The sequence below is a fragment of the Marmota monax genome, unplaced genomic scaffold (assembly GCF_021218885.2).
Source record: "Marmota monax isolate L192 unplaced genomic scaffold, Marmota_monax_Labrador192_F-V1.1 WCK01_AAM20220418_F8-fsc00142, whole genome shotgun sequence".
NCBI classification, from domain to species: Eukaryota; Metazoa; Chordata; class Mammalia; order Rodentia; family Sciuridae; genus Marmota; species Marmota monax.
In genome coordinates this window covers 44,249-56,561 of record NW_026692025.1, presented here as the reverse complement: position 1 = coordinate 56,561, position 12,313 = coordinate 44,249, and the positions used below count along the sequence as shown (strand labels likewise).

General features: G+C 44.0%; 1 long non-coding RNA gene across 1 annotated transcript; it reads left to right on the top strand.

Annotated features, from left to right (window-relative positions):
* Positions 1 to 363: 363 nt before the first annotated feature.
* Positions 364 to 11,671, top strand: LOC131424480 (uncharacterized). Its single transcript, XR_009227579.1, has 2 exons — positions 364 to 972; positions 1,788 to 11,671. It is a non-coding gene; the product is annotated as an uncharacterized LOC131424480 (long non-coding RNA).
* The last annotated feature ends 642 nt before the right edge of the window (positions 11,672 to 12,313 follow it).

Sequence of the window (12,313 nt, the reverse complement as noted above, 5' to 3'; positions counted from 1 at the left end):
TGGACTACACTATCCAGAATGCGAATGGCCCTCGGCTTCCGGGGAGGGCCATCACGGTAAGGGTTGCATGAGCTGACCTCTGGACTACACTACCCAGAATGCTTGGTGCCCTTGACTTCCGGGGAGGGGGGAAATCACTGTAAGGGTTGCGTGGGCAGACCTCTGGACTACACTACCCTGAATGCTTGGGGTCCTTGGCTTCCAGGACGGGGGTGGGGGGAGAGGACATCACAGTGAGGGTTGAGTGGGCAGACCTCTGGACTATACTACCCAGAATGATCGGGGCCGCGGGCTTCGGGAAGGGGCATCATGGTGAGGGTTGCGTGGGCAGGATGCAGGACTGCAATACCCAGAATGCTCCAGGGGCCATCATGGTGAGGGCTTCCTGGGCAGGATGCTGGACTGCAATGCCCAGAATGCCTGGGGCCCGCTTCCCCAGAGGCCTCTGCAGCCGGCCGCTTGGGTTTCCCCCACAGTTGGGCATAGAGGTAGGGAGGCTGGTGTGCTGTGTGGAGTGATGGCCAGCTGCAGGTGGCCAGCTAGGGCTGACTGGGACAGGCGTTTTCATTCCTCTGCCTGCTCTACGGGCTGCAGCTGTGCTTAGAGGGTCTGAGTGTAGAGGATGGCGCCTAGGAAGGTGGTCTCCTTAACTCTTTCTCCTGAACGTCAGCGGGCAGTGATGTCACTGATGGGTACAAATGGACATCAGATGTAGCAGTGAAACAGATTTCACTAGGTAGCTACTGAAGGTAGAGGAAAGAGCCGAGTTCCATTATGATCTGCACAGAGGTAATTGGGGCATAATAAAGGGGGAAGGAGGGACGAGTTCGAGCTTGGGACTCAGTGAAGTAAAAAGTAGAGTCATTGTGAATGCAGTTAGGCCAGCTGTGTTGGTGGCAGTGGTCTAAGAATTCTGTCTTCCCTCAGAGACTGGGAGAGAGAACCTGTCCTGCTGGATGATTATATTTCAAGGTAATGGCTCTCAGGCTCTGAGCCCCTCTGAGTTGCAAGAGATGCATGTTGTCAATTGCAATTCCTTTCTATTAAATGACTGGAGACAGGAGGTTAGGGCCTGTCAACAGGTGTTGGCCAGGACATAGTAAGTTTTCTTGGAAGCCTTGAGCTTTCCTCAGGCAGTTGTTTTGAGGGACGAGGTGGAGGTGGGGGTGTTGCACATAAGGCACAAACTATGCTGAGTCCCTGAGCTCAGGGGATTTGCTTCCAGCAGGGTGTGTGGACTTGGGGGAACACCATCTTCCTACCTGCCTCAGGAGGACTGGGCTCATGCATCCCCCACCAGGAAGCACCCCCCCCCCCCCCCGCCACTCTAGAAGGCAGAGGCAGTGACTGCTCTGCCTTTGGCTGCTATGGGGAGTGCCCGTCCTCAACCCTCCCAGGAAACATGCAGAGTCCCTAGCCATCAACACTGTGGCCTTTTCTGCGGCCAGCAGGGCCTGGTGTCCCACAAAGGAGATGCCTGTAAGGGAGGCACAGTTGGAGGCCTGGGCTGTGAAGAGCCTTTTGCTCCTCCAGTGCTGAACAGGCAGTGTGCTAGTCCTGAAAGTCAGAATCCTGACTCAGCAAGCTGTGTCGTGCCCATTTTGGGAAAATGGACTAAGTCCCTGGAGCTGACCCTTGGCTGTGACTGAGCCTCCTGAGAAAGGGTGCCTATGCAGTTATCAGAGGCCCTGGGTGGAGGCAGGAGGTCCCTCTTCATATCCACCCTCAGCGTCCTGACAACCAGCCCCCCATTCCCCTCTCCCTTTTCTGTCTTGTTTGACCCACAGGCTGTTCTTCCCTCACCCCTTTAAAGGGCCAGCTTGGGCCCAGTGGACAAAGGTGAGATGCCTTGACCAGGTGGAACATCCTCTTCTTTGCCTCCTGAGATTAAAAGGGACATCTTTGCTGTTACAAGCTGTGAAAGGCTGGGAGGTGGGGTTGAAGGACAGGTAAGCGGTGGGATTTGTCTAGTTCTGTGCTTTCTGGGACCCAGAAACAGCAAGGTGTGGGAAGTGACCACCTGGCAGTGGTGAGGGCCTGTGAGGTGCCCTGCTCCTGCCCCCTCCCTATGTGAGGTAACCTTGGGGAGACAGGTATCTGCAGAGGGTGGAGCAGAATGTGCCTGTGTCATTCTCCTAGGGCTGCCTAGCAAAGTGCCACCAACTGGGTAGCTTAGACACACAGAGACTTGTGACCTCAGACTCTGAAGTGCAGAGCTCTGGAATTGAGGTGTCGGCCGCATTCCCCGGGATGGTCTCCCTGCAGCTGCTCTAGTTTCCTGGGTTTGGCAGCAGAGCTCCAGACTCCAAAGGGTGTGTTTCCTGGGTCTGATTCCTCCTGTTTATAAGACACAAGGCTATGCAGATTTTTTTTCTATACATTTTACAACTTTGCACTTGAAAATTTGACTTTATGGATTATTTTGAATAGCTTTTTGGGTGAGCCATAAAGATTGCGTTCGAGTTTCACGTGGTTCATTTTTATTTTCCCAACTGTTCTGCAGCCATTTGTGGTTACAGATTTGTTTTCTCTCCATCGAGTGGCCTTTGTGCCTTTGAGAGGACCACTTGACTGGTTTTACATGGGTCTTTCTGTGTAGAGAATCAGAAGTAACTGCGTTACTATTACTGCAACATTTGGCATAGTCGGCAGGACTTGCATTTTCAAATGCTAATGTTTCCAATAATACCTTTGCTATTTGATCTTGACCCATTGCCCTCATTACAAAAGTACGCGGCCTTGCAAGAAAATCAGTGTAAGATTCAGTAGCCCCTTGTATAGTTTTAGTAAGGAAGGTTGTGCCTGACCAGTGGGTATCACACATCTTTAAGCTCTTAAACCTGTCGAACTTGTTGAAGATCCTGATCTGTATATTGAGCCTGTCTCTAAAGGCACAGTAATTACCCTCCTCCATTAACTTATCCTCCATAGGTCCCTGGGGATTTTGAAGGTTTTGTTGTCTAGTTATAGGAAACAAATGTGGTGGATCAACAAAAGAACCAGGAGGAGCTGCAAGATCATCATCATCATGTATCATAGTAAGAGGAAATGAAAAATGTTGTTGTTCTCTACCCACATCAGCTCTATACTCTGTCATTGGAAAGAGAGAAGCATTAGAAGGAGTAGTAGGTTTAAGAGAGGACCTTTGCTTTTTTAATCTCATTTTATCCACAAAGGCCTCCATAATTTCTTTCATATTGGAGTCACTATCTGAACTTTTTGAATCTTCCTCATCGCCCAGATCTGATTTAGGAGAGTCATCTATAGTATCACAAATATCTTCCTTGGGCTCCGTTTTGTTAACCTTATTATCAGATTCTGATGTATAAACTTGTCTTTTACAAAGAGAGCCCTTTTCATTATTGCTTTCTAATAATTGCAATGCCTGAGTAATAGTGCCACACAATGTCCAAATCTTCAAAGAAATAACATTCCCAGCCTGATGCTGCTTATGGAGCTCTTTCTGAACCAATTTCCATTCCCCTAAATTTAACTGGACCTTAGTTTGATACTGGAACCAGTGACAATGACATTCTATAATTTTAAATAACTCCTTGAGTCTCTTATGAGATGTTTTCGCACCTATGGAATATAATAATCCTTGTAGTAACTCCACATATTGTTCCTTTAAGGACTGGGAGTTTCCCATGTTAGTTCTGAAAGTCCCCCTAAAGTCTCTTTCAACCCGGGGCGATACCTTTCGATATTTTGTTAATCCCGAAAGTCCCCCTAAAGTCTCTTTCAACCCGGGGCGATACCTTTCGATATTTTGTTAATCCCAAAAGTCCCCCTTTCGTTTTGTTAACCCGGGGTATGTTGAGCTCTGCTCTTTGTTAAGAACAGATAATAAAATTTTTCTTAGCGCCCTCCTAGCCCACTTGGCAGAACATCCCATCCTTGTCGCCAATGGGTCAAGATCAAGTAGCAAAGGTATTATTGGAAACATGTATGTGGAATGTCATACTTTTGTAAAAATGAATGTAATTTTTGTGAGGTATATGCAGGTGCATTGTCAGTTTTAAGTTCCTTAGGAATTCCCATGATAGCAAAACAAGATAATAAATGAGAAATGATTGCATCAGCTTTTTTTTTTTTTAAGATAAACTGTGGCCCATAGAAAATGAGTATGAGTCTCAATAGTATGATGTACATACCTTAGTTGTCCAAATGACTGAATTATAACAACATCCATTTGTTAAAGGGCAATAGGATGGAGTCCCCTTGGATTAACACCAGGAGGACAGTAAGGAATATTAAAAGGAGCACATGATGAACCGTTATTTTGTATTTTTTATAAAGTCCTTTAGTGTTTGTATGATGTAAAGCATGTTCTAGATGAGCCTTTTGTAAGGGGAATAATAGTTGATCAATATTCTGATTTTTTTTTTTTAGTTAATTGTCCTGGGAGTGTAGAATGTGCTCTAATATGAGTAAAATATACTGAAATTTGGCCTACTATTTTTGTTGTTATTTTTACATGTAGTGAGATAGGACATAGAGTCTTATCTTAGGTAAGTAGGGCTCTTTATAAATTTTAAGTAAACTGTTGTAGTTTTAAAGTTTGTTTTTGTTTTTTTAAAATATTATATTATAAATTTTATATAAATAATTGTTTAAGTTTATTTGAGTAAAAACTAACACATGTTATTTCATGTTTCATCTAAAACATGAAATAAAGAAAGGCTGAAAGCCTTTAGCTTTTTTTAGAAAAATAGAAAAATGTTCTTGTGTTTTATAATATTAACCTTTATGTAGATAAGGCTCTCATTAACTTAAAAAATACATTTAAATTGTACCTCAGTGTAAAAAGTAACATAAAACTCTATATATCTTATTGATAATTGGCCCAGTTATAGAACATTAAATGATATAAATAAATCTCCAATATGTTATTTTTATGAGCCTAAAATTACCATGCAACCTTTTGGAGAACACCAGCTTGATATAATTTTTTTTAAAGCTTTTATCTTAATGACTTATATACCTGGAAAATATGAACACATTTAATATACAAAGAAGAGTAATAGTACCATAATTACTATTGATGTTTTTATATTAATTAAGTTTAGCTCTTAAAGAAATAACATATTAGAATATTGCAAAATAACAGTTGTTGTTTAACCATAGTTGTATAATCCTTAATTTTTTTTAGATTATTTGTTCAAAAATTTACATATATAGCCAACGTACACAGACCTTCTTTATCACTTACTTAAAACTATATAGCCAACATACATAGACCTTCTTTATCACTTGCTTAAATCCTTTTATTTACTCACTTCCAGAAACACATTTTTTTTATTAAATCCATACTTAGAACCTTTTAATTTTTTTTTGTTAACCCCCTCTTTATTTACACTTTGAAATAATCCTTGTAAATTTTTGAATTTAGGCAAATTATTCCATTTTAATAAGAGATATTTTGTTATTTGTAGTACACAATTAATCACATTTGTTTACCATATTATGAAAATATAGTGTCTAAATATTAGGGATGATAAAGCAACCATTTATTTATTTATTTATATTATTTACCAACTTAAAAAATTATTAATAATGTCATCTAATGTAATTTAAGGAGTTAAAAGCATTTAATTGTATATTTAACATTTAGCATATTAACCTTGTAAATTAATCAGATACTTAACAAAAGTACTCATAAACAAGTAATCTTATGTCTAATTAATTTACTTATTTTATCAAAACATTAGACAAGTATAACAAACAGTCTTAGCCATTTTTTGTTGTTGTTGTTGAAGAAAAGTCCTAGAACCAAAGCACATCAGTCATTAACATGTTAAAGACATCTTATTTTTTATCTGTTTACCCAATGTAAATTGAACCATTTAAATCAGTGAATTAAAAATATTTGGATCCTTTTTTTAAATTTTTATGAGCGCTCTTTACATATATATCAATCTTTATGTCATGTACATGATATATGGACATACGCACAGACATACAACGTATAATACAAATGTGCACACATAACACAATAAAGGCCTTGTAGCAATTTTAGGTGAAATTTCCATTGTAATGTTTAAATATTCCACAGTTGATCAAAAATAGAACTGATCAGAAAAACATTAACTTAGGTCTGTAGGATCAAAATTATGAGCTCAAAAAATACAGAATCTAGGAAAAAGCAAGAGTCCTAGAAAAAATGACCAGCCGGTAATTAGAAAGTATCACAAAAATTATTTATTTTATTTTATTTATTTATTTATTTTTTACAATCCCTTTTAAAATGACCTGCTTTTCCACAATTGAAACAAGTTCCTGATTTATTGGGTTTAAGGGCTCCAGCCATGGCTGCAGCAAAAACAGAAGCTTTGATGTTCAATTCCTCCCACTCCAGCACAAGCTTTCACATATTCACTCAATGAGGCTTTTTGCCCTTTTAATGGCTCCAAAATATGCTTACATTCAGGATTTGCATTTTCAAATGCTAATGTTTCCAATAATACCTTTGCTATTTGATCTTGACCCATTGCCCTCATTACAAAAGTACGCGGCCTTGCAAGAAAATCAGTGTAAGGTTCAGTAGCCCCTTGTATAGTTTTAGTAAAGGAAGGTTGTGCCTGACCAGTGGGTATCACACATCTCTAAGCTCTTAAACCTGTCAAACTTGTTGAAGATCTGGATCTGTATATTGAGCCTGTCTCTAAAGGCACGGTAATTGATGTAGAGAATCAGATGTAACTGCATTACTATTACTGCAACATTTGGCGTAGTCGGCAGGATTTGCATTTTCAAATGCTAATGTGTTGCAGTAATAGTAACGCAGTTACATCTGATTCTCTACATTTCTGGGCTCATTCTTCTTTTCCTTTTGTCTATTTCCAATGCCTTTCCCACTGCCACACTCTGGGATCACTGAAGCTTTATGATAAGTGCTGGAACCAGATGTGCAGAGTCTTGAACTATTTTTAAAATATCTTTATTTTGTTTGTTTATTTTTATGTGGTGCTGAGGATCCAACCCAGTGCTTCACATGTGCGAGGCAAGTGCTCTGCCACTGAGCCACATTCCCAGCCCCCTTTTGAGCTATTTTTGATCATTCCTTTGCCATATCTTCTAGCTCAGCATTTGCAGGTATCTTCTGTGGTGCTGTGATTGGGATTCTGCTGCATCTAAAGATCAAATGAGAAAGAAGTATCTTCCCAACATTAATGGTTGAATTGATTCCGAGCAAAGAAAATCACCGCACTTATTTATGTTTCTTTTCATTCCTTTCAACCATGTTCAAAGTTCTCTGAATGCATATTTGTATATGTGTTGTCAGAGTAACCCTTCAGTATTTCAGGAGAGCTATTTTTTTTTAAAAAATTCAAATTCCAGTAATTCCCGTGTGGCCTACATATAGCACACCAGTTTCCTCTTGTCCCTTAGCCGTCTGCTTTCCCTCTTGATATTTCCATATGACTTGGGCTGTTTTCTGTTGCTGTATCTGCTCAACTGAGGCTGAGTCATTCATTAAGAAGCCATTTTTAGTGCTGGGGATGTAGCTTAGTTGGTGGAGTGCTTGTCTCACATGCACAAAGCCCTGGGTTCAATCCCCAGCACCAAAAGAAAAAAAAAAAAGCTATTTTTAATTTAAGGTGTGTAGAGAGTCCCAGGTCAGGGGCTGCATCTGTTGAAGGCCTCTTCTGGAGGGGACTCTGCCATATCCTGAGGCACGGCATGAAGAGACCAGCTGGCTTTTGTAGCAAATCTGTTCCCTTGACAACTCACTGATCCACTAATTAATTAAATAAGTAATGTTTGTGGTGGTGGGGATTGGACCCCAGGTCGTGTGCATGTGAAAAAGCACTCTACCCACTGAGCCTTCAATCCATTCATTTACGAATGGATAAATCACTCATGAGGGCCGAGTGCTCAGGCCAGTCAGTCCTCAGAGTTCCCCTTACTGCTCCCACATCACATCATATGAATTCTGGATGGCAAAATTCAAACCATAGCACCATCAAAGACAATCCAGGAACAGAATTCACTTGTGATATTTTTCCCCATGTTTTCTTTATTTTCATATCAATTCCTTCTCATTAAATACCTGCCTATTGGCCCCGTCCAGCAAGTGTCCTCCACTACAAAGTCCCAGAGATGAGTCAGCTGGTCCCTGATAATAGAAGGCAACCAAATGACGACATGAATTTATATGTTCAGAGGACAGAGGAACGTCTCTTCTTGAACAAGAGGAGGCTGACAAAGATCCTCTGCTTGGCCACACTTCTGCAGACTCCTGGACCCTCTCCTGGGCTTGCTGCTGCCCCACCTTGTAAACTTCAGTGCCTGGAGAGCACCCTGCTCAACAGTTTAGCAAGGACACCCCCTCCCCAGTATCGGATCAGGCTCCTCATCCTCTGCCATCCCTGGTGACATCTGGCTACCCTGGCTGTCTCCAGAAGCATCCTGTTTGGTGGGTTTAGCAAGGACAACCCTTCCCCAGCATATAGGGCCCTGATTAAACCCTCTGCTTTAATGGGTAATTATTTCCCTAATGCTGCAAGGCAGGAGATTGTCCGCAGACACCAGAAGCTGAAGAGGCAAGGAAGGACCCTCCCAACAGCTGTCAGAGGGAGAATGGCCTTGCTGACCCCCTCATTTGGGGATTCTGGCCTCCAGAATGGGGAGATCGCAGGTTTGTGTTTTAAGTCACACTTATTTCTGTGCTGTGTTTTGTTGGTCCTGGAAATGGACCCACTGGCTCTCCCTGTGCTAAAGATATCTGCTCCTCCCAGTGCACCTTGCAAATCACCTCAGCATTAAGGAGACTGTTCTGAATTTGAAGCTGAGGAGGCATCCTGGAGCAGTTTGGCTTTGGTTAGGGGAGGGACCACGGAAAGTGGCCAAGGCATTTGGAGGGCTGAGTTGAAAGACCACAGGGCAGGTCAGGGGCATGTGGCAGGAAAGGAGCTGTGTCAGTTTTGAGCCCCTCAGTTCTCCTGTTCTGAGCTCAGGCCATTCACCGCTGTGCCTGGGGACATTTCTGTGTGACAGCTCTCAGCTCAGGGATGAGCATCAGATCCAAGACCAGACTGTGCTCTTCCTCGGTGGGCAGCAAAGTCCATGCCCTGAGCGTTGGGCATTGCTCCCTTCCAACCCTCTTGTTCTTCTGAGGGAGACCTCAGCACATTCTAGTCCTTCTATGCTGGGGTGCAGAGTCCTGATTCCAGCCCCTCCAGCAGCACAGGAAGGGGTGCAGTGACAGAGGGAGCGACACCTCTATCCGGTGGCCTGGATGGTCCCTCTGCCCTCCCTGAGCCAGGCTGGGCCTTGGCCTATTGTGTGAATGTTAATAGAAATACAGCATCACTTCTTAATATTCTTAAAAGAAAAAGGTGTTTTTAGAAAAAAAAAATTTCCATAGAAGGAAAGTGAGGATCTAGGATTCGTCTGGAGGAGTGGGGTGCACTCCTTCCCTGACTGGCACCCCAAGTGGACACACAAACACAAATACAAGTGTAGACATGTGTGTAGGTGCACACATACAAGACACCCTCACAGCCTTCCCCATCAACTCTGTTACACATCCCCATGACACACCCATGCACCTCTGCGTGCCTTTACATACGTACACCCACCCCCATCCCTGTCTGGCTTGCACCTCTGAGGCTGCAGATTGGAGGAAACTAGGAGAGGAGCCAGGAGAAGCCGAGGAGGAGCCTGGCAGCAGACAGAGGGAGCATGTGGTCATGCACATCTTCTAGAGTTTTGCAGTTTCGCATTGTAAACGCAAGTCTATGGAGTATTTTGACAGGTTCTGGGCTCCAGTTGTGTGCCTTCTTGAGGTGCGTCTGGATCCTAGGTTCAGAAACAGCTTGCTGGGAATTTCACTTGGAATCACTGAATCTGCAGAGGAGGTTCATCTTAACGACACTGAGACCTGAACAAGGAATATCTCTGCATTTATTTATATTGCATTTGATTTCTTTCTACGTTTCAAGATTTTCTGGAAGTAGGTACTTTAATTTTGGGGGGTGCTATTTTACATGTGAACACATTTAAAATGCTCTTATTCCAGTTTACACATTCCACTCTTTCCTCTACATGATGCTACTATATAGGAAATCAGTGGAATTTTGCCTAGGGGCCATGTACTTTGCAGCTTTCTATCTCCATCCATTGTGCCCAAGACATAGGAAGGGCTCTATTTTTTTTTTTTTTTTTTAGATTTATAGTTGTAGATGTCTTTATTTACTTATCTTATTTATATAATGCAGTGCTGAGGATCAAACCCAGTGCCTCACATGTGCTAGGCCAGAGCTTTGCCACTGATACCCCCCCATCCCTCTTTCTATTTGATTTATGAAATTATGACCAGAAATCATCAGAACTATGAATTTCAGAGCTTCACTGTTGACTGGCACTAGGGTGCGCAGAGGCAGCTCTGAAGGCTGAGCCTCCGGCGCCCTGCGCCCATGGCGGCCAGCAGGGGGCGCGCATAACTGTCTCCCACCACCTGCTTTTGGGGGGTCCTGTTCTGTGTCCTCTGCAAGTTTCCTTCTCCTGGGGACCCAGGTGGGAGATGCCCTAAGGTGAAGAGGCCCTAAGGTGAGGAGCAGAGGTTCATTACCCTGGGGACCCTCTTGGGGAGACATCATGACCTCGGGATGCCTGGTAACTCTGTCTATGGTGAGGACAAGAACTTCCTTACCCTGGGGACCCTCTTGGGGACACACCATGACCTGGGGATGCCTGGGGGCTCTGTCTAAGGTGGGAACCAGGGCTTCCTTCTCCTGGGGACCCTCTTGGGGAGACATCATGACCTGGGGATGCCTGGGGGCTCTGTCTAAGGTGGGGACCAGGGCTTCCTTATCCTGGGGACCCATGTGGAGAGACACCATGGCCTGGGGATGCCTGGGGGATATGTCTGTGGTGAGGTCCAGGGCTTCCTTCTCCTTGGCAATGGAGACTCCACTGTGGATTCAGGATGACCGAGGTCCAGGTGAGGAAAACATGAGGAAGAAGCTTCCTGGGCACTGCCTGTGTGCTGAGGAAGAAGTTCTGCCATGTCCTTTGCTTTCCCAGGTAATATTTCAGCAGAACTTCTTTTACAACAGTATTCCTCACTGAGGGTTTGGCTGCTCATCATTATGTCACTTCAGTGTGTTTTGTGTGGCCTGAGTGTATTTTGGGGAGAAATCCAAGGGCACAGGAGAAACACAGATGGCCACTCAAGATGGTGCAGGGAGGCCCAGTGCCTGGAGTCCCACTGGGGCCTGAGGGGACCTCATTGCTTGCTCTTATTCATGTTTTAATGAGTGAATTTTTCTTATATGTTTAAGTACTTGAGAAATATTGAGAAGTTGATGTGTTAAAATTCAAAGTTACGTTAAGTGTAAATATTGTATTTGTGTCGGTTACAAGAAGAACCTTGTGGTGGCGTTATAGACCAGGGGTGGAGTGCTCCATCCCAGGCACTCTGAGATGAAACCAAATGAAGAAGCAAAACACAGACTTGAAGATCTACAGTGTAAATTAACCACAAGTAAAGGAGGACTTCAGATGTATGAATTTAGTGTACTGCATGCTCCTATTAGAACCTCATTTGTCATTGTCTAAAATTTATTTGAAATAGCTGGAGAAATCTGTGTATCAGTTGGGTATTAGATATTAAAGGATTATGATTATCTTCAACTGTGGCTGTATTAAAGACTTCTTTCCATTACGTGACTACAATTTTTTAGAAGAAACCGGATGATGCTGGGGTTTGCTGGGTGAGTCTGTTCCCAGTGAGGTGGGCCCTCTGACCAGTCCCACAGTGGTGATGGCTGTGTGGGCAGTTTCTTGGCTAAAGTATCCATAATACTTGGGGTGCCAGGACCAGAAGCTCTGAGGGGCCTGTGGGCAGAATGCTGGACAGCAGTGCCTAGAATCCTCGGGGCCCACAGTTCCCAGGAGCCCCTGGTGAGAATTGCATGACACACCAGTTCTACCCAGAATAACGGGGGCTCCAGGCAACTGTGTGGCCTGCAGATCCCAGAGGCCTTTGTGGAGGATTCTTGGGTGGGTGGGCAGTCGCCAGGATATGCTACCCAGAATCCTCAGTGTACCAGGGCAAGCACATGGCCCAAAGCTCCCAGGGGCCTTGGTGGGTGCTGAGCGGCAGAATGCTGGACTGCACTGCCCAGAGTCCCCGGGGTGCTTTGTGAGAATGCAGCCAGCAGCTCCCAGGAGACTCTGGGGTGAGAGCTGTGAAGGTTATGATGGCTGCCCTACCTAGAATCCTTCAGGGCCTGCCGTCACCAGAGCCCTCTGCAGTGAGGGCAGCATAGGTCAAATGACAGACGGCAGTATCCATCACCCTCGG